At 41.1% G+C, this 23,659-nt stretch overlaps 1 pseudogene; it reads right to left on the bottom strand.

Moving 5' to 3' along the window:
• Positions 1–7,543: 7,543 nt before the first annotated feature.
• LOC142425669 (fatty acid-binding protein 5 pseudogene) lies at positions 7,544–7,949 on the bottom strand (annotated as a pseudogene).
• Positions 7,950–23,659: the final 15,710 nt, after the last annotated feature.

Below are 23,659 nucleotides of genomic sequence, written 5' to 3'. Positions count from 1 at the left end.
TTAATTCAAATGCATTGATTCTTCTTTGGTCTTCCTTATTCAATGTCCAATTTTCCATGCATGTGAGACAATTGAAAATACCATGGCTTGGATTATACAGAGGTGAGAATGAAATAAAACAATGTGTGTGAAGGGCTTACTACTTTTCCCAGGACAAAACAAGGCCACAGAAATGCTATTGGTATTCTCATTACCCATCCATCTTCAACCAGCCTTGTCAGTCCAGAGGTGATGAAAAACATAAAGATTATTACTATTTAGCCCTTGGTAAAACTTTACACAAAATATTTAAGTCACTCTACCCAAGTGGATAATTTCTCACCCAATATTTTTTTAGGTCAGCCTAATTATTTTGGATACCTGCATATTCAGGTGCTTTGCAGCAAACAAGTTGTACCTACTCAATTGGAACATATTTTCAAAATTGAGTGAAACACTATTTAAGGAAACCAAGTCAATTGTAAGTCCCTGATTCTTGGTGACCCCATGCACAACAAAACTCCACCCAGTTTTACACCAGCTCCGTCATCAGTGGACAAAGCAGACAGTTTTAATCCAGAGGATTTTCATTGGCTGATTTTCAGATGTAAGTCACCAGATATTTCTTCCTGGTCTATCTTATCCTGTATCTCCTTTGAAACCTGCTCAGCTTCATAGCAACCCACGCAACAAATTGTACCTGAGCTACATTAGCCCAGGTATCAAAATGAATAAGTAGCATCATAATACGTGGTAAAGAGATTGAAGCTATCAATTATTTCATTTTGCTTGGTTCCATGGTCAATGTCCCTGGATGCAGCAGCCAAGAAATCAAATGACATATTGCTTTGGGCAATATGACATCATGCTCCTTTAAAGTGCTAAAAGCAATAATGTCATTTTGAGGACCGAGGTACCCCTGACCAAAGCCTGGGTATTTCTAATTGCCTGATATGCACGTGAAAATTGGACAAGAAATAAGGCAGCTCAAAGAAGTGAAGCCTTTCTATTATGGTGTTGGTGAAGAATGCTGACATTAACGGGGACTGCCAGACAATGAACAAATCTGTCTGAGGAGAAGTCCAACCAGAATGTTCCTGAGAAGCAAAGATGATAAGACGTCATCTCGCATACTTTGGACATGTTAACAGGAAGGAAGAGTTCCTAAGGAAAGAAAGGCATCATGCTTGGTAAAGAAGGGTCACCAAAAAAGGAGACGGATGGACAGTGCCTGCAACGCTGGGTGCACCCTGCAATGAGTGTGAGGACTGCACAGGACGGTGCTGTGTGGGAGTGTGTTGTGCATGGGGTGACAACCACTGGAACCGACTCAACAACACCACACAACAACAATAACCCTTGTAAGCAATTCAGTTAATGTGGAGAGACTCTCAGGACCATCTAGCACAAACTGAATTCTTTGAATCTTACGCCATCAGGGTCTCTGAGGAACCATAGGGAAAAGTCAGTCAGGCTAACCTTTTCCTGCATCACAATTTTTCCAAAAGTCAACACTGACCAGAACTTTCGATGGCGAGGGGGGAGCGGGGTTGAGACAAAATTTAATAGCCAGTAGTCACTCCTGTTGTGAAAAACAATAAAGAGCCCTATTGAGTAACTTGATGCATAGCCAAAGTCAAGGCTGGGATTACACTGTTACCAGTGGGTGGATCAAGGCCAGGTACACTGAGAATGGCAGTAAGTATTTTCCCCTAACATACGAGGCACAGTGCAACTAAATATTTGCCTCTAACCGGAGAAAGCTGTCGAGTTTTTCCTCCAGTTTGTCTTTCCGGGGACAGTGAGATTATTGTGGCAAAGATCAGAAGCAACACCAACACTTAAGCTCTGCCCTCTTGTTTTTGCCCATCAAATGGGGCCATCACAACATGACAGTTTTCATTGCGTTGTTAAAATTCCCATCATCTCTTTTCTCTTTCCCCGTAACTGCCTCCAGCTGGCCCCTTGCATGGTTCCTTGGGACAAATGGACAGCTCAAGGAAAAGGCAGCGAAACAACCTCAGAAACAATTCTGCTTGGAGAATGCTGTTCCAGTGCTCTCCTTTTACTTCTCTGGATTTTCTTGGTCACGGTCAAATCAGAGCTTTATCGAGAGGTTAATATATATCCAAGTGGGGCTAGCAATGTTCAAAGTTCAGAGAATGTTAGAGTTGGAAAGAATCTTGGAGTCCTCAAAACAATTCAACCCAGCATCATTTGTGCCAAAACCTGAAGTCCAGGAATCATACAGTTAGATGTAATGGGGATGGGAATTTGGACTTTGGTTCCTGGCTTCCAGAGGAGCAAGGTTGAACAAGAATAGATTTGGTCCCCCAAGTATTGGGACTAACAACCTGAGGAGCTAATTCAATATATAAAGGTCACTGAAAAGAATTTATCCATGACTGCTTCTCCAGACATATCATGCAGTTTCTAAATTGCTCAAGACAGAGGGAGGACCACAGGGAGATAAATTGCAAAGGGTGAGGAACGTCTAGGTCAGGGTGCCACACCCCGATGATGGGTAAGTTTGAAATCAGGCCTTGACTTCTCAAGTGTAGAATGGCTTTAACTAAATGACATTCGACCTACAAGGGCCCTATCCTCAGTTCGGCACAACTATTCTCACCGTTCATTCTGTCCAAAGTTTTGAGAAGGTAGGTGTCTGACCTGCCTAAAAGTTACAGTAAGATCTCAGGTAGCCCATTTGCCAGATTGGCAGGTGACATGTGGCTTGAACTAGTCTATTGCCATAAGTCATCCATCTCCCTAAGTCTCAACCACGCCTTGTGCTATAACCACAATACCGCTGGTCAATCCATTGGCTTCCACCGGCACTGAGAGTCTAGAGCAGCGGTTCTCAACCTGTGGGTCATGACCCCTTTGGAGGTCACAGGAGTGGCCTGATTCATAACAGTAGCAAAATAACAGTTATGAAGTAGCAACAAAAATAATTGGTTGGGGATCACCACAATATGAGGAACTGTATTAAATGGCCATGGCATTAAGAAGGTTGAGAACCACTGGTCTAGAGGTTGATGAGTATTTTCAAGATTTTATTCCAACTTTGCTAATACCAAGAACTCTCCCAAAACTAAAATAAGCCCTTTATAGCTTCTCTTTTAAATGGCTTCTAAATGCATTAGTAAACTGGCCAACTCTGTTTTTCTGTCATACTTTCTGTTTCTATAAATATACCAGCATGCATTCTAATTAAATTCGTATGTGGATTGTGTTAAGTCTGTGGGTCTGGGTGACTGTTGAAGTGCTCTGTGGTTTTGCTCTTTGATTTCAGGAAATACTTTTCCACATTATCCTCTCAGTGGTTTTATTCTTGTATTCAAGAGTCTTGTTTTTTCGGCCTGTGGTGGTTCTTCATTTTCCTCTTGACTAGAGGGACATGGACCAAGAATCCATTTATTAAATGCAAAAGAAGGAGGCAGCTACCCTCTACATAAACAAACAAATGCTTAGCAATAATAAACACCAGGTTATCAGTGATCAGACTCCCAATGGAGTCTCTCTTGTCATGATAATTGGGAGTGCAGGATTATGAGGCCGTCTATTGATTATTTGGCTTTGGGCTTTGATATGGAAGGATTCTTGGGTAAAATATTGAACAACACAGGAAGAATTAAAAGAAGTTGAAAAGAATACACTGAATCACAGAACCAAAAAGAATGGGCACATCCTCAACCAAGTCACAAGGTAGCATGTGACCAGAAAATGGTAGTTTTGAAGGAAGAAGTTTAAGCTCCACTGACAGCACTAGCCAAAAACAAGATTGCAGGTGTTGACAGAATATCGATTGAAATGTTGCAACAAATGCAAGCATAGCTGGAGGTGTTTGCTCATTTAGGCCAGGAAATATGGACGACCTTAATAACCATATCATGCCCACTTCCAAAAAAATAATTCAATAAAATGAAAAAGTTATCTGACAATGCCCTTACTACCACACAAAAGTAAACTTTGTTGAAGATAATTCAGAAATGGCCGCAGCAGTCTGTGGCCTATGAGCTGCAGAAAATCAAGCCGGAGTCAGAAGCAGATATGGAAGCAGAGACTGTGGCTGATATCAGTTGGATCGGGGCTGAAAGCAGAGAATATCAAAAAGAGGTTTATCTATGGTGGGGTTTTTTTTACTGTGAAAAATCATACAACTGTGTAAAGTATAGTAAATTATTGATAACATTGAGAAGAATGGGAATTTCACAACACATATTTGTGCTCATGTAGAATCTGTACACAGGTCATGAGGGAGTAGTATAAATAGGACAAAGGGATACTGAATGGTTTAAAATCAGGAAAGATGTTCATCATGGTTATAATTTTCCAACTTATTCAATCAGCATCAGAATTAGAAGATGAGATAGTTAAGGTTTATTGTGCCAACCTGGCCGAAAAACACATGTGGGGTTAAATAAATGGCAGAGCAATAAATGGCTCAGTGAGCCTCGCCTTTTTAGTTCTCAGGTCTCTTGCTTTCTGATGGTCGAACGAGGGTGCAGCTGCCTTAGCCAGTTCCCTGCTTCAGCTTGCAAGGCTTACTTCCTGCAAGACATCCCCAAGGAAAAGTCACATGGACCTACCCCAATGCCACCCTGAGGGTTGGAGCACCTGTGTGGAGACCCCTACAGCGCTGAGATGCTTACACACTCACTGACTCGGCTTTCCCCCTGCGGTTGGCATAATTGCATGCATTTTGTGAGATGGAGGAGGGCATTGTGGATTGGTATTGGACACATGGGTTAATGTTGGACTTGTGGGCTTGGGCAGCACTGGGTTGGGATGTTTTCTTGATGGCACTTACCCTTTATATAAAACTCTCTCTTATACATATAAGTTTCTGTGGGTTTTTTTCCCTAGTTTACCCAGACTAACACAGAGGAAGACATATGAACTCATTTACAAGTGACACAACTTTGTTTGCTGAGAGTGAAGGGGATGTGAAGCACTCACCGATCAAGGTCAAAGACTATAACCTTCAGTATAGTTTAAACCCCAACATAAAGAACACGAATCCTCACAACTAGAACCAAAAGCAACAACACAACCATACAGATAAAAGATGGAAGCTTTCAAGGATTGTGTTTTACTTGGCTCCACAATCAATGCCCATGGAAACTTGTTGTTGGTAAGTGCCATCAAGTCAGCTCCATCCCATAGCAACCTGATGCACAACAAACTAAATACTGCACGATCCAGGGCCATCCTCACAATTGATCCTTTGGTTGAGCCCATTGTTGGAGTCACTGTGTCAATCCAACTCATTGCCCCTCTACTTCACCAAGTATGATGTCCTTCTCCAGGGATTTGTCGCTCCTGAAAACATGTCAAAATATGTTAGACGAAGTCTCATCACCCTAGCCTTGCTTTTTCCAAGCCAGTTTGTTTTCATTGTAGCATTCCATGGTACTTTCAATATTCTTCACTAGCACCATAATTTAAAGAAATCAATTCTTCGTATTCCTTTCTCATTCAGTGTCCAACTTTCACAAGCATATGAGGCAATGGGAAATACCATGGCTTGGATCAGGTGTAACTTAGTTGTCAAATTTATCTCCCTACTTTTCAACATTCTAAAGAGGTCTTATACAGCAGATTTAACCATGGAAGGGCCTGTGCAGTCAGAAAATCAAATTATGTACTACATTAGAAAAATCTGTTGCAAAACATCTTTTTAAAGTTTTGAAAAGCACCAATGTCACTCTGAAGACTAAAGTGTGCCAGATGCAAGTCATGATATGTTTACCATAAATGCAAAAATCCACAGTGAACAAGGAAGACAGAAGAATAGTTAATGCATTTGAATTAAGGTGTTGGAGAAAAATATTAAAATAGCCATGGACTTCCAGAAAAACAAACAAAGCTGTCTTTGTGGTACTTATGTAATCAGGTGTCAATTTGAGAGGATTGCGAGTAAAGAGGTAGAGGCCGGCCTGTCAATCAAGATAAAACCAATGAGGCCTCTGTGTGGGCATGGCCTTCCCCTGAGAATTCTGGAAACCCCTATTTTTTCTCCTCAGAGAGAGAAAACATCTTCTCATTCTACTCACTGCCTTGGAGACTCTCTACTGACAACGTGACTCCCTGGGAGACCTGAGGAGAAGCCACATGGACCTACCCTGATGGATGCAGCCCTGGGTGCTGGAGAAGCCACGTGGAGACCCCTGCCAGCACTGAGATGCTTACAACACCACCGAATCCAAAGACTTTCTACCTACTGGGCTGTGATCGTCCTGCATTCAGCACCATCGCATGAGCTTCGTGAGTCTGAAGAGGACTTTGTATATTGGGATCAGACATATGGGCTAATATCAGACTTACGGGCTTTGACTGGACTGGGTTGGGACGCTTTCTTAATGTTAAACTGCTCTTGTACATAAACCACTTTCTTATACACATGTGAGTGTCTATAGATTTGTTTCTCTCATCTACCCGGACTAGCACATTCTTTGAACAGGTTATCAGAAAGGATCAGTCCATGGAGAAGGACATCATCCTCGGTAAAGTAGAGGGCCATCAAAAAAGAACAGATTAATACAGGTAGATTGACACAGTAGCCATAGCAACAGACTCAAACAGGAACAATTTAAAGGATGGTACAAGACTGAGCAGTACTGTACATAGGGCCGCTATGAGTCAAAACCAAGACAATGGCACCTAATTCTAATATCAGCTATCTAATCTTTAAACACACAAGCATCACAACTTTGTCTTTGGTCACAAGATATCGGCCTACGTTTTAGGACAATCTTTTGACACTTTTAAATTTCAGTGTATCGTTACTTAATCTTAAATGTATTAGTAAATTCACATGTAGACAATAATTTAGGGTGGTAAATTTAAGACGGGGTCCCTAGGGATTTCCCCTTCCCCAATCCAATCCCTGACATAAAGGCCCAAGTTCTGGCACACCATGCACAATGCAACAAAACACTGCCTGGTCCTTTGACATCTCATGATTCGTTGCTGCCTTGGTTATCTAGTGCTGCTACAGCAGACGTGCCACAGATGCATGGCTTAAACAAACAGAGACTTATTTTCTCACAGTTAGGGGGCCAGAAGTCCGTCCGCACACCCGCTTAAGGAGAGGCATTCTCTCTTTGCCATTTCTGCAGGAATTCCCTTTTCTGAGCTTCTGGCCTGGGTGATTTCCATGTGGCTTGGCGTTTCTCTTCCTTCACTGTTCCTTACTAGCTTGTACTTTAATCTCTTTTATATCACAAACCAAGGGAGAAGGATAAGTCTGTCTGTCTGCTCATGTAAAGATTTGATTTGGTTCAGACCTCTTGCCTTGACGGTGCCCAAAGAATGGTGACCTGGGACCAAATTGTATGTATGATTTTCATGCTCTCTTGTCTTTCTTTTTTTTTTAAGCACATACATAACCATTTATTGATCAAAGGGGCTGGTCAAATCAACACTTTGAAATAGTTGCATGTAAAATGTGTGCGGTAGAAGTAATGGAATATAACAACAACAACAAAAGCAGTGCAGAGATTTGCTCATTGAGCTGAGCTTGTTCATTCTCACAGCTAATTCTTGTCCAAATGATCGATTATTCTACTTTTCCATAGGTCCTAGTATAGGTGACATTGTTCATAACACAGCCCATCACTAATTTTCCATCTTTCAGTTTTCTTGTGATGGTGCTCTCTTTGCCATCCCACTCCTGGGGTTGGACCAAAGCATCAACTATAAAGTTGCAGGCAGTCTGAGTTTTTCTGCTGTCAGCTGTACTTCCTTCAAACTTCTCTCCCAGGTTACAAGAAAACTGTATTGCTTTCACAGTGCCCTCCATTTTCAAAAAGAGGGCTTTGTGATCAGGAGATATGACAGTCAGGCTTGCCCATTGCACCCATTTTTCGAAGAGCCACGCCCACTCCTAGTTCCTTCCTGTATTCATCAAAGTCTTTGCTGTTTACCAGGTGCAATATTCCTACAAGGTGCTGAATGGTGGCCATGGTGGGTGAGGACAAGCCGGTGTGCAGAAAGGCAGAAGAAAGTCTGGCGGAAGAAGTTGGGGTGCCACTCTCTTTGCTTTTTTGTGACATGTGTTAGTCCAGCAGACATGGTTCTGCCTTTGTAAATGAATGTTACTGAGAGTTTCCCTGTCTCCACCCTCATTGTTTGTGTAATTAGTGGCCAGTCACTTAAAGGACTGAACAAGCTGACAATCATTTATTGTGGTCTAAAAGGCTGTCCTACATATGGATAATTTTCATTCATCAAAAATGTTTTAAATTCTATACCATTGGCTAATGGAATGACAGTATCAGTAGAATTACCCTATGCTCCCTGGAAATAATTTAAATGTACTCCAAAAAAAATTAGGTCGCTAAAGCGAACCAGAGACATGTATAAACCATAGATGTATGAATGGACCTATTTCTAAAAATCAGTCAATGAAAATCCTATGGCTCACAATACTCGACAATTATTATGGATTAATCTTGTCTCCCCAAAACACCTGGTGGTGATGTTTGCACAACTCTTCTTAATATATTTGAACTATTGAATTGCGCTATTCACTGAAATGAAACAAAAAGGAATTAGATAATGCATATCCATTCCTCAAGCAAATTTAAGGATCCTTGATGGTACAGTGGTTAAGTGCTGGCTGCTGAAAAAAAAATCTGCAAGTCAAACAGCCCTGGAGGAGAAACCAAATGCATTGCCATTCCTTCAATTCCAAATCCTAATGACTCTGGAGGCCAAGAAAAAACTGCCCTGTGGGTTTCCAAGATGGAAACTTTTTATGGGTGTTTTAGATGGGGATGACTAGAGAAACAAATCCAGAGACACTCAGACATTTAAAAGAAAGAGATTTATATCAAAGAATAATTGTATTTTAGGAAAACATCCCAGCCCAATCCAGATCAACTCTGAGTTAGTTAAAGTTTATTGTGCCAACATGGCCAATAAACACATGTGGGGTTAAATGAAGGGCAGAGGGACAAAAGGCTCGGTGAAACTTGCCTTTCTAGTTCTCAGGTCTCATGCTTTCTGATGGTCGGACCAGGGTGCAGCTGCCTTAGCCAGTTCCGTGCTTCAGCTGGTAAGGCTCACTTCCTGCAAGACATCCTTGAGGAGAAGCCACATGGACCTACCCCAATGCAGTCCTGGGTGCTGGAGCAACCATGTGGAGACCGCTGTGAGTGCTGATATGCTTACATTCACTGATTTGGCTTTCCTCCTGCAGTCGGCATCATTGCCTGTGTTTTGTGAGATGGAGGAGGACTTTGTGTATTGGTGTTGGACATAAGGGTTAATGTTGGACTTGTGGGCTTGGGCAGCACTGGGTTGGGATGTTTTCCTGATGTGCACTTACTCTTTACATAAAATTTTCTCTTATACATAGGCGTTTCTGTGGATTTGTTTCTCTAAAGTACTCAGACTAACACAAACTCCTAAGTCTGATATTAGTCCATAAGACCAACACTGGTCCAGGAATTTCTCCTCAGACTCACGTAGCACATGCAATGATGCAAAGTGCATCAAGACCAAGGCCACTGGGTGCAAAGTCTTATGGATCCAGTGCTAGTGGAAGCATCTTCAGGGCTCTCTCAGGTCTCAGTGTGGCTCCATGTGGCTTGTCAACAGGCAGGTGGGCACAGAGAAGGTGTGTGTGGGGGGGGAGGGTGGGTCCCAGGACCCTCCGTAGGAGAAGGTCGTTCCCCCCAGGAGGCATCGTCAGGCTATGACCTGATTGGCAGGCTAGACTCTACCCTGATACACGGTTGATCAAATTGACATGAAATCATGTAAATGTCACAATGGGAGTAGAAAGCCTCATCTTTCTCCTGCAGAGCAAGCTGCTGGCTTCAAATTTCTGACACTGTTGATGATTTCAAATTATTCTGTATGCAGTTTGCAGCTGAACACGTCACCACTACCACATGAGAAGTCCTCTAATAGAAGGAAAGACCTGTCTATCTGTTCCCCAGAAAGACTGCAGCCTGGGGAACACTGTGAGGTTTGCTCCACTTTGTCCCATAGAGTGCTGTGAGTTAGACTTGAGTTGAGAGCACACACCAAGAACTTTTGGGTCAAATGGTCAAAATTAAGGAGAGAGTATTAAAAGGAATGGATAATGGTGACAAGAAGTAATGTAACAAAATAAAAGCAGAAGTAATGCAAGCTGATATGAAGACTGGAGGTCAAACAGCACAGAACAACAAGGACAAATTGAACCGTCCTCACTCACACTGTCACCAAGCTGATTCTGACTTGTGGTGACCCTGCAAGATAGGGTGGAACTGCCCTGCGGGTCTCTAAGACTGTACCTCTCTGTGGGAATAGAAAATTACATCATCTTCCTCCTATGGGGTTGCTGGTGGTTTTGAACTACTCACCTCACAGGTAGCAACCCAAAATGCACAACCATGTACTACCAGGGCTCCTTACAAAATAGAGAGTAGTAGAGAAAAGCAAACCAGATTCGTGTACATGGAGTTGATTCTAACTCGTAGTAATCCTACCTCGATTCCCAAGGCTTCCCTCTTTTCATAGGGACAGATAGCCTCATCTTCCTCCTGAGGAGCGGCTGCTATATTTAAATCAGTAGCCTTGCAGTTAGCAGTCCAATGCTTACACAACAGCACCATCCAAGTACCTTCAGGTCTGGAAATAAACTCACCACCATGGTTCACTTTCAGCTAAACAATAGACAGCACTCTATAAGGGGAACAATCACAGGAGTGAAGTATGCACAGCTTCGCATAATCAACCATCTGAGATCAAGGGAACAGCATTTGCCCAAGGACTGAGTGCGGAAAAGTGAGAAGAGAAAGAGGAGTGGAGTTGGGGAGCACAAGGAGGATGGCATTGAAGGAATTGCAATGAATGAGATTAATCAAAATATGTACGAATTGTTGAACATCAAACTGATCGTTTGCTCTGAAAATCGTCACCCAGCTCACAAAAAAAAAAAGATTGAAAAGAAAAGATAAGAAATCCTGAACCCCATATATGGAAATTGAAATCCCCGAGTAATACAAATGTTTCTGCGGTCAACCGCTACCTGAATGGTTGGTGATTTTCACCTAATCGATGGTGCCCAGAAGGTGGATTTGGCCATCTATTTTAAAACCCTAGGGAGTGTGAGAAACTGAGAACCTGGATGAAAGTATAAACCTCCTAATCCCGATACTTGTGACCACAGGGCTTGGAAACCTGAATGAAAGAAGACTTCCACAGTCCCAAGATAGAGATAAAACCTAACACGCTTCCTCCAGATCTTCAGGTGGAAAGCGTTCTCTTTCTCGCCACAACTACCCTCCTTTAAGATGTTAATATAAAGCTATCTTTAAGGGAACTTGACTCCTCACTGCCTGGTAATTATAGTGAAGTCCAGGTGCACATAATTCTCCAGGAAGCAGGTTCTTCATATACACCCTCTATAAAATGAAAAGTTGCCTCGTACAAATGCACGGTTTCTCACACACTCTTAAGAGGATGCTTATATCTAAAAGTATATGCTGCTGCTCCGTTTGCTCTTCTTATAGAGCCATTGGCACCATTGGACACCATGGTTCACTGCCTGCCAGACACTTCCTTTAAGGTGGTCTCCTAAAAGAACTCAGATTCACACTTTGCCCTATCTATCATACATATGCCTAATGAAGGCTTGCATACCTCACCATTGTATAGACTCACTGTGAAATAAACTAGCTCTCTTCCTCCTCTTCCAGCCTTGGAGATGAGTCCCTGTACCCCATCTCTTCTGTCTTACTTATTTCTACAGACCCGTTCGATTGTGGGGCTGGATCCCACAATGGAGCAACTCTCCTTTACATGCATGAGGTCTCCATGACTGAGAGTTAATTAATGACAACTAACATCAGGCGCCTTGGTGATGCTGTCTAGAAAGCATTGGACTGCTAGCCTCAAGGTCAGCTGTTCAAAGCTACCAGGCTCTCTGAAGAAGAACGTGGCTATCTGCTCCCATAAAGAACTACAACCTCAGAAACCCTGCATCGGGTCACTGTGAGTCAGAATCCACTCAATGTTCTTCAACAATAACAAAGCACCTGAAAATAGGATCCTGTTTGGGAATAGGGTCTTCTTTGTTATGTTAACCATGACCTCTGCCTAGAACCATGCCCTTAATTCAGATTTGTCTCTTGACTATGAGAAGATTAATGTTAAAACCACCCACTTGTGGTATTTGTGTTACTGCATCACTAGGTAGCTAAGACGACAAGCAACCCTCTGCTACAAGGTTTCCCTGGATCAAGTTCTTGAGTCCTTAAACTGCAGTGAACTGAGAGGAAGAGTGACCAAAGAGAGAGTCACTACTGTCAGCTCTGGGCCTATCACTTGACCTGTATCCCACCAAAGATACCAGGCTATTGTGAAACTAGGTCTATATAATATGAATATGTGAATATCCCTATAATAAATATATGGATGAAACCAGATTGTAATATAAGATACAAACCCACTGCTGTTGAATTGATTCCAGCTCATAGCAACCCTATAGTACAGAGCAGGACCACTCCCTGGGATTTCTGAAACTGTACATCATTATAAAAGCTCGCTGCCTCGTCTTTCTTCCTCAGAGTATATGGTGAATTCATAGTACTGATCTTTTGGTAAACGTGAATTACCAAAATAACTCACTGCAGTAGGAGGGCCCCAATATAAGATTAACTCTACTGGTTTGGGTTGATTCAGATTCATATCAGGGTTTCCCAGCCTGAATTTTCACAGAAGTGGCACACATCATTATTCTCCCTAAGAGCTGCTCGTGGGTTTGAAAAAGCAAACTTCCAGTTAGGGCCAAGCAAGAATTTTCCAGAGATATTGCCACCTAACTTAAGTAAAAAAAAAAAAATAGTTCCAATACTACTTACTGGACCAAATAAGCACTTTGTATCTGATCATGTTCCTGATGAAAATAATGGTGGCTGACACCGCTACAACACAAACTCAATGCAAAACTAAATATTGATATAAACGCTATTGGGGTAGATGTAATTAGGTCATTTGATCTCCCTTTTGACCCATTTAAAATTTGCTCTAGTTTTGTAATAGTTCCTGCTTTTTTTCTCAATTAAGGTTATTTTTCCTCAGGTTTTATATATATTCCTTCTTTCTTCCTTTTATATATGTTTTCCAGTATATGAACTCCAGGAAAGGTAAATCTATAGAGACAGTCACTGGATTAATGGCTTATTGGGGGTGTGGTGTGCATAAGAGGAGAGTTTGGAGGGAAACAGGTAGCTAGCTAATAATGAGTACAAGAAGGAAGAAAATATTCTAGAACTGAACCATGGAACTGTATTATATGATATGCAAATTGCACTTCAATAAAATTATCTTCAAAAGAAATGACATTTAAACAACTTACAAGTGCATATATTAGATAATATTCTATCATTAAAATTTGTAATAAAAAATATTAAGAAAAACTCCCTACACACTGACAATATGTGACCTAATCCTCAAGGACTCTGGACTGTGACAAAACATTCACTGCCCACCCCTGAAAACCCCACTCCTGCTCCCAGGTCTCCCTTTCAAGCTACAGATGAGCTCCTGGTGTCGCTTGCTTGTCATCCACTGCTGATGGTCGGTCTTTCAACCATCACGGCATATGCTGTCCTTTGAGCACTGGTTTCCATCAGATATTTATCCTGCATTTTGACACAGCTTTATCAAAGTAAGAGGAGTCCCTACTAAATAAAAACAATGTTCAACTACTAACCCAAAGGTTTCAGGTTTGAGTCCACCCAGAAGAAAAGGCTGACTATTTCCAAAAGGTCACAAGCTTGAAAATTCCATGAAGCACAATTCTACTGTGCCGCACATGGTGTCAACCTGAGTCCCAGGTGACTCATCAGAAAGTGTTCTGGAGTTTGTTGGTTATCAGAGCAGGACCAAGCCTGTTTATCTTCTCTGTAGTATGCCTCAAGCCGAACTCAATACCTCCAGAAGAGCATACTTATAACCAGTTCTTAAAGACTGATATGTAAATGAACAAACATTGAGCCAAACTCAGTACCTCCAGAAGAGTATACACATAACCAGTTCTTAAAGACTGATATGTAAATGAACAAACATTAAAATCAAAAATTGCTCAAAGGGGTAACTCTCCATAGTGAAGGCCTCTTACACAAGTGTGGGAAAAGCATCCAAGAAAAACCTCAACTGCACATGAGGCTCTGCTTATCACAGAATGTGTGGCTTGGCAAATGTAGCTGATTAAAAAGGCAAAAGCCCAAACATATTCTAGTGAGAAGTATAGATAGATAGATAGATATAGATAGATACCAGCCTAGCTAAGAGATCCTGGGGAGACCAAGATTATATGATGAAGCCACAAAACAACTTCAAGAATAGCAGATGGGGTGGGACTTGTTCAAGCTCAGAGAGTTCAATCCAACCCACCAATCTAATTACAGCACATTCTGTACCCAACACTGTTCACTGTTTGTCACTCTAGGCATTGGCCCAATCAATTGAGGGACATGAACAACAAACCGCATTTTTGCCAAAGTCCTTGGATTTCCAGGCTTTGTGGTTTCCATTCAGATCACTTGTAAATGATGTCAGGCTTCTACTGCTTTCATTGTTTAAACCTGTGGTGAGTTCAACACACAGATAAACCTCAAACCCTCCTCCCTAGGGCAGGAGTTCTTGTGCCTGGGTTTGTGGGTAGGAGAGACAGGGCTATCTGCTGTAAACTCCATGCTTCTGTGGCAGCCTGGTGGCCACAGTCAGGGCCTTTGCCACTTGCTTCTTCTTATTATTGGCCTGGAAAAGGGAAAATGAAGTTTCATAGACACCCTCTCCAAAGACTTAATAAACTCTTGGAAAATAGTTAGCTCTTAATACCTGAAATGGTCCTTTGGCATTTTACTTATTCCTTAGATTCCCTACATTTTTTCCTGGTAGCAAATAAACTCCAATAGAGCTTCAATCCTGTGAAGCTTAGGGACTGCAAAATTGGGGGCTTAGGTGGAAATCTGTCCCCCACCCAGAATTTTGGAGAAAAAATGAAATTTATATTTGAAGGGAAGACAAACCTGTACAGAAAAATAAAAACGAAAAAATCTGTTCAGCTTTTTAAATTTAAAAGAAGCAATATGCCATTGGATTCAGAAAAATGCAGGAAAATTCTGTGCCCATCAGAGAAAGCCACCTTATATAACTAAAGTGACTCAACAGGAAGACAGCCTACTCCACTCATTGTGCTCACCACCTATGTACATTGACTGAGTTGACATGGGAGAGATGCAGCATTGAAGAGGGAGGCTGAGCTTGAACACATTCCTTTGGTACCCACTGACCAGATCACAGAGGCTAGGGTTAAGAGAGGATAAGAAGGGCTAGCTCATCTGAAGTTAGGGAATTGTGTGGACTCTTAAGCTTATGGGTACTGACATATCCCCTCTGGGTTAGGGTTGAGAATGAGAAAGGGCCAGATGACCTGAACTGCAAGAAGAGATTTGGATTCCCATGCTTGTAGTTGGTACCTATTTGACAAGTTTGGATGCTGAGAGCAGGGGTGACTAGAACCCAACCAAATGAAGACAAAAATATTTGACACTGTGAGAAGGTGTAAATTGCTGAAATTACATGGCTTGTTCTGGACTGGACTTTGCTTATGGTTACAGATGCCTAAAGTTCCAATGGGAACAGAAGATCCTTTATAGCTAAGAACATGCTTATCTTCTCAGAGCACTAGGTTGATAGCAATTGGAAATTAGAAATGGCCATCTAATATGGGGGCAGATGCGAGGGATAGCGGTATAAAGGGCTGGTTTACAAGCTTTTATGGGTGTGCTCACAGTAAAATTATTAAAGGTGGGAAAAGTTCATCTTTCATGCATCAAAAGTGCAATGACTCAAAAAGTCAATATGTGGCCTGCAGTGTAATGAATCATTTAATATTGCTCTTCTAGTGATATTATGTCCACCAAATAACTTTCTCCTGATGGATCTGGGGGGAAAGGGTGGGGAAGAAATTTAAGGGACTATATGTGAGATAGTTTATTGTGCCAACCTGTCCAATAAACACATGTGGGGTTAATTGAAGGGTGGAGCGATAAATGGCTCAGTGAGCCTCACCTTTCAAGCTCTCGGGTCTCTTGCTTTCTGATGGTTGGACCAGGGTGCAGCTGCCTTAGCCAGTTCCCTGCTTCAGCTGGCAAGGTTTACTTCCTGCAAGACATCCCTGAGGAGAAGCCACATGGACCTACCCAGATGGAGCCCTGGGTGCTGGAGCAGCCGTGTGGAGACCCCTGCCAGCGCTGAGAAGCTTATACATTCACTGATTTGGCTTTCCTCCTGCAGTTGGCATCATTGCCTGTGTTTTGTGAGATGGAGGAGGACTTGGTGGATTGGTGTGGACATATGGGTTAATGAGTTAATATTGGACTTGTGGGTTTGGGCAGAACTGCCTTGGGATGTTTTCTTGATGTGCACTTAACCTTTATATAAAACTCTCTATTATACATGAGTTTCTGTGGATTTGTTTCGCTAAAGCTACTAAACTATAGGATTATATGATTCACCTGTGAGTGGTTCTGGACATAATTAATTATGATTGCCACCCTTCTGGGTATAAAATGAGTCATCTCAGAAGCAGGGAGAGGGGATTTCAATACCAGCAAGAGAAAGGAGCCAGTAGTAGTATTCATCCTTTGAAACCTGAAGTCCCTTCTCATTGAAATCCCTTGAACCGAGAGAGAACTTTGATATTAGAGGAGTTGAAGATCAGTGGTAGCAGCAGCAAAATCAAGGGCCAGAAAATGTATCAGGGTAGTGGACATAGAGCAAGAAAAGCCTTTGGGCAAGTGGCAGACTTGTGGTGTAGATTGTCTCTAGTCACTTAATTGTGGGAGATAAGTTTGCTGAGCACTTTAAAGCTGAGGCTTATGGTAGAGTGGTGTGCCCTTTAATCATTCATTGGCAACCTTGAAAGAGATTTGAAACATTGGCTGACCAGGGCAGAGGCTGAAGAGCCTTGTAATTGAGAGACCAAAGACCAGAGAGAGGCTGGCCTGTAATTGTTTGCATAATTGTACCCTGTCTGAATAATTGTCACCTGAGAATTGGAAACTTTTAACTTCTTTAATAAACCTATAATCATGAGCATTGTCTGTGAGTTCTGCGTGGCCATTACAATGAATTTTCAAACCCCGTTGAAAGCAGAGAGAGCTGTGGGAGGGTGAATTGGTATCAGAATTGGTTAGGAAGGCTGAAGGGTTGGTCATGCCTGACCTTAGCCTCATAGAAATTGGCTTTTGATGATGCTGATGTGGAGTTTGATTTTCCTTCCAACTTGTAAAGCCAAAGGAGGTCAGACATCACCCCAAGTCATTTCTTTCCACAGGGATTAAAGGCCTTTTCCATTAAGATCCTTTGTCCTTGGAATGTTTAGCCTGCTCATATCATAGAACTAAGAGTGGAGTCTCTCTGTCTCTGCTAGATTGTGTACTCTTTCCACCATCATCACTGATGTTATATATAGATAGATTGATATAGATATAGAGATGGAGATGGAAATTGATATAGATATAGATTATATATATCACTATAGATATAGGCATAGATATAGATCTAGATCTAGATAGATATAGATGATATAGACATAGGCATATAGATATAGATAGATCCCAACCAGTTACCATTGTGTTAAATCTAACTCCAGACAATCATGTGTGTGGTACAAATAGTTCATGCACTCAGCTACTTGCCAAAAGGTGAGAGGTTCAAGTCTACCTAGAGAGGTCTTGGAAGAAAGGTCTGGTGGTCTACTTCTGAAATATCAGTCATCAAAAATTCTATAGAACATTTCTATGCCCACACACATGAGGTCTACATGAGTAGTTGGCACAAAACTTGAAAAGGAAACTTAATTTATATCAATCATCAAAAACTTTTGCCAACAGCATAAAAGGGAAGAAGGGATAAATATCTAATCTGTATACCTGGCTATTGCTTCCCAAGAAATATTCTGGCTTGTATTGATGCATCTATGAGGTTTTAGATTTTTTCCCTTCCTTTTAACTATGTTAGACCCATCTAGCCACATCACCAAAGGGTCTGTAAGTTCACCAAGATAGTATGAGAATCTCACACAAAACCAGATTTGGGGAATGACTGCTTTAATAAAATCTGAGACTAATAAAGAATGGTTAATTAAGTTACGAGTAACCAATAAAATTATGTTTACACATTGTTGTTTATAGATCATGTTAGTGAGGGCTATTATAGCTCAGACATCAATTGTATCAGTCACAATTATGCATATGCTGCCCTCATCATTTTCAAAGCGCTTTCTTTCTACTTGAACCCTTGGTATAAGGTCCTCTTTTTGCTCTCCCTTCCCAAACTTCCCATTCTTGTGAACCCCTGATAAATTATAAATAATTGTTTTAGTGACAGTAAATATGTGTAATTTATAAGTAAAAAGAAATCAGAAGAAAAACTATAGTATTTGTTATTAATTAATGGAGAGGGACATCGTGCTTACAGAAGGGCAGGAAGAGGAAGATCCTCAAGAGGACTGACACAGTAGGTGCAATAATTGTCTCAAACAGACAAAATTAAGAGAATGGTGTAGGAATGAGCAGCAGTGTTTCATTCTGTTGCTGTCTTAATGGCACCTAACAAAAATTAATATGTTAGTATTATGATTGTTTCTCTACACTTTTTGTATTTATCAAATTTTCTAAAATAAACATGCATAATTTTATTAAGGACTTTCCTGAGTATAGTAGAAATGTAAGCATTTGGTTTTTTCAATGTTCTATTGTACATTAGGTAAGGGTTTACATTTCAGATCATCAACTTTGTATTCAACAGTTTAAACTAATCAAGGCTCCAACTCATTAACCCTTCACCTATTCCTTCACTTTTTTCCCCCTCTTATGGACTATTATTTTTCATTACACCCTTATTAGTCAGGCTGTTCTCACCCTTCACCCACTCCTTGATTCTCTTCTTTCTCTTGTGGACTATCTCCCATTACATCCATGCTAATATTTATCAACAGTTGGGCTGTTCCCTCCCCTTTCCTCCTCCACTTGGAAGACTCGGAAATCAGTTCCTTTTGGCATGAAAGTCTCTATCTCAGTTTTTTCATATTTTTTATTTATAACAATGGTCTCATGTAAAGTTTATGCTTTTGAGATTGACTAATTTCACTCTGGATGATGTTCTCCAGGATCATTTATGTCATTATGGAAATACAGAGTCTTACAAATTGTAGAATCTCTATTCATTGGAGGATACTAAATGTGGAAGGGAATTTAATCAATCCGAAGAGTGCTTATGGGGGAAAAAAGAGGCTTTCTGCACCCATAAGGAGTTAAGTCTCAGAAATCCAGGGATAATTCTATGCTATCCTATACAATCACTATGAGTCAAATTGACTCAGTGGCAGTGAGTTTGGTTTTGAAGACAGCTTGGTGATATAATATTTTAAAGAAAATATTTTGAACTAATATAAGAAAATATTCACAATTCATAAATGTGAACACATTTTAAAACACATTCAATCACCACTTGAAATCCTTTCACTAAAGATAATTACTGTTAACATTTAAGTTATAGCATTTCTCATATATTTAGAAAAAGGGCATTTCAAAATCTTTATGGAAAAAGTGAGTTAAAAAATAATGAATTGAGGTGAGAGTCAAGATGGTGTCCAGCTAGAATCACCTGCCCTGCACTCCACTCCTGCTGTTAGACCAGAAAACTAAGGCGTAAAGAGACCAAAACTAGGAGGCTGGATGCTAAAAATAGATTCAGTGCACCAGGGTTGGCTTCTGAGCTCCCCCTTTGATTTTTACCCACAAAGTGATTCGAGAACTTGCTGAAATGCTCAAAGTTGACTGTGTTTGCCTGTGGGCTCTGCTAACCCTTGGCCAGTTCCAGCAGTAATGCATCTTCCACCCCTTCCTGTACCCTAGACCCAGAGCAAGTGGTAATTTCCTCAGGTTGCTGTCTAAAAATGGTCATGATCCCAGACTCGCAGAGAGCCTATGAGACCTAGCAACAAGACCTCATCCCAGAGTTCCCCTCACAGCTATCCACCCTGCACCTGTGGTCTGGGGCTTTGCAACTCCCCTCCCCAGCCAGGAATGGAGTGACTACATCAGCCATCCCCTTTCCACCTCTCCCCAGCTTCACACCTGCCAATGTGAGTAATGATAGATAATTAGACAATATTTTGCAACAAATAAAGAGCCACCTGTGACAGAATGAAGCTCCCAGAGCACAACCAGAAGGAGTTGGAGTGACACAGGAGTGCATGCATGGGCTAATTCAGATCCAGTTGGCCCCAACTACACTCTGCTAAGTTGGTCCCCCTTCCCTGGGGATAGCACGGTACAGCCCCTATATGAGGGAACCCCGTGAGCCTACTATAAAAAAGAAAAAAATGCTTTTTTTTTTTAAACCAAAACACTGATGAACCAATTTTGGTTTGCAATAAAACCTGGAAACATTAAAAAAAAAAAAAAACCAAAACACTTTTGATTCCAGGGTGTGGTCTTTTGTGTAACTTTGAATGTAAACCTGCAGAACTCTGTCAATTAGCATAATATTAACATAAAAAGATAGCCAGAACACTAGTCTCCACAGCACAGCATAAGCTTTTAACATAACAAAATGGGAAAAGCCAACAGGTGCTGACAGCCACAACCCAGAGCAAAAACTGGCTCTACCAGTTTGGGGCTCCACAAAGTATCTTTAAAAGGCTGAAAATTGTGGCTTGACAGTCCAGACTAGTACCATGTCCACATTGCATCCTTTCCCTAACCAGCCAGTGGCATACCTACAGTCACCTCCCTCCACCCAGAGTCTGAGCCCACCACCACTGCCAGCCACTGAATCACCACAGCACCCTGCCTACATAGCAGTCTTACCCACCACCATAGTAGGTAACAGCTATTCCTCAAAAACAGTTTTACTAATCACACATAGAAATAGCTCAGGGCCCCTTGGTCTCCCAGAAACACAGCACTCAGCTCTTCCAAAAGGGAATGCAAACAGCAACATACATCAACACCCTCAACAAGAAAAACAAAATGCAACAGCAGAGGGAATAAAAAATCTAACAACACTCGTAGAAAAATCAGATGCGGATCTTCCAGAATCTTCAGAATGCTGGTTGGAGTAAAACAGGATAGGAAGGAAGTAAAGCAGAATAATGACTCAATGATAGAAGGGATAAAGTCCACACACCAAAGGGAAATACCAAAACTAATGGGTGAGGTAACAGAAGCAAAACACAAGATCACAGACCCCACCAAAAAGCTAGAAGAGGCAGAGACCAATAACCTGTAATCTCGAGGACTATCAGACAGACTTTGACAAACGGGAAAGACAATCAAACAAGATAATCAAAGAGATAGAAGAAAACCTGATACCAATGACAGATGCTATGGAAAGGAATAATAGTTGAATAATTGGTTTACCAGAACAAGACACAACGAAGTCAACAACTAAATTAGTGAGGGAATTTCTGGAAGCAATCTTCCCCACCTTAATGAATGAGAATCAGATACTCATACAAAAAGCAGAGAGGACACCAATTAGACTGAACCTCAGAAACAACTCACAAAGGCACATGATAGTTAAATTATCCAACTTCGAGGAAAAAGAGAAAATGTTAAGACAGCTAGAGGAAAAAGGCAGTCACAAACACTGGTGTTCATGTAAGAATATGTTCAGACCTATCAGCAGGTACTATGAACAGGAGGAGAGAGTGGAGTAACATCTTCCGAAAGCTGGAAAAGAAAAAAAACGCCCGCCAAGAATCCTCTACCTTGCCAAACTATCTATTAAGCTAGATGGTGAGGTAAAAGTCTTCCAGTACAAGAAAACACTCAAAAAATGTGGCATATGACACCCAACCCTGCAGAAAATCCTTGCTGATTCACTATGGGCAGAAGACCAACGTCTACCAGCACAAACAGAAGACCATGATATAGCCCAACTCCACCCAGAAGCCAATGCACTAAATACAATTACCAAGATAACATAACCTCAGAAGGAAAATAAGTAAAAAATGAAGCTCCTCACACAAAGACAGCATACTGATATGAAAGGAAACAGGAAACACACAACACAAAAGGTACGAGAACACAGCAATGAAACCACAGATGGTGATAATACCTCTGAATGCCAATGGTCTCAACTTGTCCATTAAAAGACAAAGGTTAGTAGACTGACGCATTAAACATAACCCATCAGTCTGTTGGCTGCAAGAGACACAGTTTAAATTCACAGGCCAAAAAAAAAAAAAAATAGACTCAGAATAAAAGGCTGGTGGAAAATATACCAGGCAAGCAGTAACTTAAAAAAAAAAAATCAGGGGTTGCAATCCTAATCCCTGACAAAATTGATCTCAAGGTGCATATTGTAATATGAGACAAGGGGGGGCACTATTTAATGCTCAAAGGATCAATAAACCAGGAACCAGTGAGCATCATAAATATATATGCACCCAATAAGAGACACACAAAATTCAGCAAGCTATTCAAAAGATGAAAAAAGAAATCACAGATTCAACAATCATGGTAGGTAACTTTAATAACCACTATCAGAGAAAGATAGATCACTGGGAAAGAAGCTCAGCAAGAATGCTACAGAGCTAAACACTACAATTGGGTGATTGGTCCTGACAGACATTTATAGAGCTTTCAATCAAATGCAAAAAAATTAACTTTCCAAATACACCTGGGTCATTTTTAAAAATAGACCACATGCTGGGACACAAGTCAATTCTGAGTCAATTCAAACACATAGAGGTCATTCATACATCCCTCTCAGATCACCATGCCATAAAGCTGAAGATCAATAAAAGGATGACCAGGAAAACAAGGGCAAACAATTGGAGGATGAATAACAATCTTCTGCAACACAAATGGGTATCAGCCCAGATTTACAGAAGAAATTAGGAAGTTTCTAGAAACTAATGAGAATGAGAATACAATGAACCAAAACCTGTGGGATATGGCAAAAGCAGTTATCAGAGGAAGCTTGATAGCAATAAGCATATATATGAAAAAGGAAGAGTGACTTATGACTGATATGCTATCACACAACCTCCAGCAACTAGAAGAGAGTCAACAGAACAACCACTCCAATAGCAAAGGAAAAGAAATAATAAAAATCAGGGCAGAGTTAAATGAGTGGGGAGACAAGAGAACAATGCAAAAACATCAATGTAGCAAAAAAGCTGGTTCTTTGGAAGGATCAATAGAATTGACAGACTGCTGGCAAGCTTAACCAAGGAAAGAAAGAAGCAAACATCAATAACCAGTATAAAGGATGAAACAGGGGACATCACAACGGACTGCGATGAGATTAAAAGGATAATCACAAAGTACTATGAAATTTGTACTCCAATGAATTCAACAACGTGGAAGACATGGAAAAGTACTTGGAAAAATAATCCCTCCCTATATTATCACAGATAGAGGCCAAGAACCACAACAGACCCATAGCAAAAGAAGCAATAGATGTGGTTATCAAGAAACTACCAAGGGAAAAGCTCCCAGATCAGACAGCTTCACAGGAGAATTCTACCAAGTATTCAAGGAAGGACTGACATTGATCCACCACAACTTATTCCAGAGCATAAAAAAAGATGGCAAACACCCAAACTCATTCTACGACCCCAGTATAACTTTGATACCCAAACAGGGCA

Source organism: Tenrec ecaudatus, chromosome 14 (genome assembly GCF_050624435.1).
Source record: "Tenrec ecaudatus isolate mTenEca1 chromosome 14, mTenEca1.hap1, whole genome shotgun sequence".
Classification (NCBI taxonomy): domain Eukaryota; kingdom Metazoa; phylum Chordata; class Mammalia; order Afrosoricida; family Tenrecidae; genus Tenrec; species Tenrec ecaudatus.
Note: the sequence above shows the minus strand (reverse complement) of the source record. Positions and strands in the feature narration are given on the sequence as shown.